This window comes from Dreissena polymorpha, chromosome 1 (assembly GCF_020536995.1).
Source record: "Dreissena polymorpha isolate Duluth1 chromosome 1, UMN_Dpol_1.0, whole genome shotgun sequence".
Classification (NCBI taxonomy): domain Eukaryota; kingdom Metazoa; phylum Mollusca; class Bivalvia; order Myida; family Dreissenidae; genus Dreissena; species Dreissena polymorpha.
In genome coordinates, this window is record NC_068355.1 from 103,186,081 (window position 1) to 103,192,565 (window position 6,485).

At 33.9% G+C, this 6,485-nt stretch overlaps 1 protein-coding gene across 1 annotated transcript in view; it reads left to right on the top strand.

Moving 5' to 3' along the window:
• The window catches only part of LOC127865156 (protein mono-ADP-ribosyltransferase PARP14-like), a 245,098-nt gene that overhangs the window by 209,041 nt on the left and 29,572 nt on the right, over positions 1–6,485 (top strand). The gene's annotated exons all lie outside the window — the stretch shown is intronic.

Below are 6,485 nucleotides of genomic sequence, written 5' to 3' on the forward strand. Positions count from 1 at the left end.
GAACGGGGCAGTTTTTAACCAGTTTTTCCGAAGGAAAAAACTGGTTATTAGATTGGTGAATGTCGGCAGGCGGGCGTGCGGGCAGAAGAATTCTTCCGAGCGCAACTCCTCTTTCATTTCTCAGCGGATTTCAATGAAACTTTAACAAAATAATTGTCACCAAGCTCCCTGGCGCATATTGTCGGGATTGTATTATTCGGTCGAAATCAAGGTCGCAACGACTAAAAATAGATTGAATTTGACATTTTCTTCCGAGCGCAACTCCTCCTTTATTTCTCAACCGATTTGAATGAAACTTTCTCAAAGTGTTTATCATCAATACCCTGGCGCATATTGAACGGGAATTTTTTTGTGTTCAAATTCAAGGTTACTCTGGCTAAAAATACATTTGTATACTTTTCTTCATATAGCCCTTATTTTTGGATCAATTCCTTCAATATTTAGTATGTTTATACCTCACATTAACATCTTCACTTTAATGGGGTCAAAGATCATGTTGGTCAAGGTCAGGGTTATTTTTGTTAATCCTGTTAAATGTGTCCTTAGCAAAGGGAAATAATTAGCATAATTCGATTAATACTTTGTTTGTTACCTCCCTTTTTTATTATAAATATGTTTTTTTGAAAACCTGGTTTTGTGGCAATTTTGTCCCTTGTCCTTATATTTATATTTTTTAAAAAGGCTTGTGAACAGTCAAGAAGTCACATGTTTAGCCCATTCATCATGAACCTTGGTCAAAACATTGGTTTTATTGATATCTCGGACGAATTCGAAAATGGTCCAGATCGGTGAAAAAACATGGCCGTCAGTGGGCGTGGCAGTTTTCCCTATATGCATATAGTGAAAACATGTTAACACTCTAGAAGTCACATTTTTGGCCCATTTTTTATTAAATTTGGTCAGAACATTTGTTTCCTAGATACGAGAGTTGAGTTCGAAAATGGTTCCGGTCTGTCCAAAATCATGGCTGCCAGGAGGGGGGCGCATTTTCCTTATATTTATATAGTAAAAAAGCTTGTGAACACTCTAGAATTCACTTTTTTGCCCAATTATCATCAAACTTGGGGAAAACATTGGTTTTATTTATATCTCAGATGAGTTCGAAAATGGTCTCGATCGGTCAAAAAACATGACCGCCATGTGTACAAACCCTTACTTGGTGTGTTACATTAATAAGCCTGTCAAAGGGCAGCATGTAGATAGAGACATTATACGATTGATGCCTTTACTTTCTTTTTTTCATCTGTCCATTCGTCGTCTATCAACTATAACTGTCCTTAATGAATTCACAAGCTTTAGAAGCTGTATTTTTTTAGTATAGACTGGGGGACATATTGTATTTGCCCTGTCTGTGGGTTTGTTGTTGGTTTGTTGGTTTTCGCCAATCTTTAACATTGACCATAACTTTTGCAATATTGAAGAAAGCAGATTGATATTTGGCATGCATGTGTATCTCATGGAGCTAAACATTTTGAGTGGTGAAAGGTCAGGCTCATCCTTCAATGTCAAAGGTCAAATATATGGGGGACATAGTGTTTCACAAACACAGCTTGTTCACCTAATATTTGAGTATTTTAAGAGAATGGTTTTCTTGATGCAAATCAAAGTAATAATCGTATCTGACTCATCTGCCCAAACACTATTGTAATATTTTTGACAAAGATAGAATGAACCGACTCCTCTCAGGTGAGCGTACTAGTGCATTCGTTGCCCTCTTGTTATATATATTATCAAATATATCAATGTAAATATAATTAAGAGACACGTCCATAGCTTTTTCTAATCAAAGAAAAATATCTATCGTTTCTTTTTAACATTACTTTTTCCACATTTCATTGTTTATCTTATCCAATCTTCAACATACCTCCAAATTTTGTGTCTGGCCAAAATAGCTCAGTATATAAATGTAAGAAAAGTAAAAACTAAATCTGCACATGCATGAGAGAGACCTATCATAGCGAAAGGTATTTTATGTATGGAACGTGATCAGTATATACACATGAAAAGGTAAAATAACAAGTCCATAGTTATAGAAACAAAATTATGTAAGTAATAACACTTGTTATGTTATGTCATTTATTTTAAGTATTACTTGAAATCACATGATCTCAGAGTTGTAAGGCGAACTAAGGTTAGACAGGGCAACTCACCCAAGAGTTATGATAAAAAGACAATTAAATTGCATCTTCCCTTTGCTTAAAAAAGACACCCAAGTAATCTAGTATTTACCGAGCGCCATTAACATTCCGACCATGTCATGTCATATTCTAACGTTTTGCGTGTGTATGCATGTTATCCATTATGAAAAGTCTACATGGATTCACCGTCCGTTCTCTCTTTTTTTAATTCTGCATCTACGACTCCTTGATAAACGTGTCAAATCATTAATATTTATCAATGAAATAGTGTTAACTGGTGATGCAGATAGTTATCAATTTTAATACGCTTTTACTTCTTTATTTAGTTGCAAAACGCGTTGCGTCTAGAGGTGGCCATCGACTGAAGCGTAAGGATATTGACGTTGAACTATGTATGCCAAGTCGGTCAACTAAACAAGCTACTGCCTTGAATAAAAGCGATGATAATGCTAGCAAAGTAATGACGTATGGAATAGACAATCAATCAGTGAATACCGAAACATTCTCATCGAACCAAATAGCAGACACGTTTGATGGGACACAGAAGCAGATTCTTGTGGAAGACATCCCACCTGGTGTAGATGATGATACGTTAGATATGTGTTTTTCTTCGAAGAAACTGAGATCATGCTCAATAGATAACATTGACTTTAATGAGAAGGAGATGAATGCTGTGATCACCTTTAAGAGCGCGGAAGGTAAATACATGTATAAAATTTTCAGCATGGCATTTTAGAAAAAGCGTGCTTTAATACACGCTCCGTTGTTTTCGTTAGTGTACGGGCTAGGTTTTATGTTTCGGTAAGGTAGCTTTCCAAGACCAACTTAACAAATGTTAAGCCAGATAATATATTTTAATAAATGCCTTAATTTTAAAATCGTGTTTGAATTTGATGACGATTCGTGGGACTTGTACATTTGAAACGCAGGTTTCAGTTTTCCCTTTCGTAAGTTTCTTGGGAATGTCTTAACGGATTAAGCCATAGGACTTTTTATTTTCCGTTTCAAAATTAAACCTCAGACCACGATTTGGTAACTGTGATATGAATGTTTTAAACATATGGTTTATAATTTGTAAGTTATACATGTATATTATAAAGTAAAGTTTTTTTTGTTTTAATAAATTTCACTGAAACTTAAAACAATAATTTTAGTTGATTTAGTTAGTTAGTGATAGGTATAAATACAGAATTTTAAAATTATGAGATTAGTATGTCCGATGACATAGATTGAGAACCATTAACATTTGATGGTATGTGTGTACATGTATGTATTAAAGACCCCTATAGATTGTGTAGCTTGTGTTACAAATACTAAGGTGTTATGCATCTTTATGTAGAATTTGTATTGAACTGACATAACTTCATGTACACTATCTTTCTCATCGACCACTGACTGACCAATAATTGCACACATCTCTTGCCACAATATATGTCAAGCTAAACTTCATATTATCAGGTAAATATATGTATATGAACTTCGTGGCTTTTGACATATTCTTTGATGACATAAATAGAACATATGTGTGAGCATTCTTTTTTTTCAGAATAAAAATCTACACATGTATTTGGTCCCATAGATAACTTTGGTTAATTATTGACTAGCACCTGATAATGTATTACGTGCAATATCCAGGGTTTATAGTCAATGGGCAGGCATTATATGCTTCCATTTCGAAAGCGAACCTCTATTTTAACAACCATTTTACAAGTCAATGGTTGGCTACAAACCACGACATATATTTGCAAATTGAAATTAAAAAACACAAGTATACCGAACATTTGTCGTAAAATACATTGAAATTAAGAATTGTTTTTGTGTGTATGTTTTAAATCTGTAATACTATCTTCCTGTCTACATTAATCATTGTTTTTGAAGGACTTCATATCGGTCATTAAACCTGAAAGTGTTTTTTGGTGGTGGAAAGAAGTATGATTTCTTTCTAAAGCACAAGGACTGTAAAAGGTGTTCGATTAAGGTTAAATACACTCCACGCGTACTGCCACAATTGCATCACGAAAATAAAACGAACAATGAACTGTTAAAACGTGATGTATGTAAATGGACAATGTTAAGAGCGACATAACACGAAGTTGTGTTGAATGTCAAACAATACCATAATATTTTGATCATCTTCAATACCTTTTATTCATGCTCAATTTTTGCGTATTCTAAACAATATATACAACTTCATACAGAACTTTAAAAAGTACTCAATGTATGGCAATTTATTTAAGTTATTAAAGAGATACTTTATAATAGTAAAGGCATAAGCTTATTTTCAGATGTTAAGACAGTGTTGGACAACTGTCCGATCCAAATAAAAAAGAAAGACGTAACTGTACAAATATATGTTCCCAAGAAACTGTGTACAATCATTGTTCGCGGACCAGCGGAGATCATGAAAGAGGAAAATGACGAGACCTTTGAAATGTATTTTGGAAACGAAAAGAAGTCAGGAGGAGGGGACATTGAAGAAATGGCCTTCATTTCAAAGGAGAATGCATTTTATATAACCTTTTTAAAGGATGTTGGTAAGGGGAATAACTTTTGCACCTTTTTGTTCATTTACAATTTTGTTTGGTTACGCTGCACATATACATGAAGATGATTACGATAAGACACGCCCGAAATAAACAAAATACATTAACGTCTTTATACATTTGACATTGTTGCTAATATTTCTAACGAAATCAACCCTAAGACCATGCTACGCCTACGTTTTTATTTTCACACAGTTGCAAGACGAGTTGTTGACCAAGGTGGCCATCGTCTTATGCGTAAAGACATTAGCGTGGAACTTTTAAGACCAAGCCGGTCAACAAAAAACATGATATCGACATCGGATACGATGAATAGAGGATATGAGACAGAGGGTATTCATAAAGATTGCCCGTCTCCAACATTTGACAGTAAGGAACCTGTCTTTGACGGCACTCAGACGGAGATTTTGGTGGAAGACATTCCGGTCGGTGTTGATGAAGAAATGCTTGAGATGAGTTTTTCCTCCAGAAATTTGAAGTCTTGTACAGTGACGGATATTGATTTAGATGAAACTGAGATGAATGCCGTTATACGTTTTGATTGTCCTAACGGTACGTGCATCTTATATACAGACTTGCATTGTAGTAATATTATACTTACAACGGCGAAAAGCATGATGTCAATTTTCGATGTATTGTATTTTCATAAAATACACATTATTGTAGAGTCTTTTCGTTTTCTAAGTTTTAGATCGTTTCTTTTTATAAGAACATAGTGAACACTGTTTTGGAATGGATAAATAGATAATAACTGATTTTAATTTTCTGAACGGTGAAAATATTATTTAATGAGGTACTTCGTGTTGTAAGATGTATATTGTTCTTGTATTACTCAGTAAAACAATAATAAGTGTTTGTTAAACTGTCAAGAACGACAATAAATATTATCGAAAATGTAAAAACAAATCAAGTAAGTTATAAAGAGTAAACGTATATAACTCAAATATAATATTTTGATATGGAAAAATGTCAAAATAACTAATTGTAAGAGCGAAAGTAATACACAATATCAAAGTATATAAAATATTATACTAAATGCGCGCGTTTATGTGTTTAAATCCGGAACGTGTCCTTATTTCAGATGTAAAAAAAGTGTTGGATAATCGCCCAATACAGATTAAAAAGAAAGAGGTAACTGTGCAGATATATGTTCCGAAGAAATTGAGTACAATCATTGTTCGCGGACCATCTGATATCATGAAGGAGGAAAATGAAGAGACGTTTGAAATGTATTTTGAAAACGAAAAGAAGTCGGGAGGAGGGAACATTGAAACAATTGACTTCCAGGCCAAAGAAAACGCGTTTTATATCACATTTACGGTTGAAGATGGTATGTGTCAAGATGTAACTTCAATTTTCTGACAACTTCGAATTTTGCTCTGTGTACATCTTTGTGCTAAACCATACCATTATGTGTGTTTTTAATTAATATTTTAGGTTTCTTTAAAATAAACCTCAAAAATACGTATTTTAAATAATTAAGCATTTAAATGGTTAACATTTCGAAAATTCCAAATATGCTTTACATGGATTGTGTTTTAAAGTAGTTAGAAACGTTCGTCTTTTTAAATAGTAATATTTAAAAACAAATATGTTTATATTGGGAAAAAAAGATGCAAAACGAGTTTTGCGTCGAGGTGGTCATCGCATTATGCGTCAAGAAATAAACGTGGCACTTTTAAAACCAAGCCGATCAACAAAACCATTGACGCACGAAAGGAGCCTATCATCAATTGACGAAATATATACACGCGGTGACACGAAGAGTTTTGACAAAGAAAATACTGATCGGGAACCCGCGTTT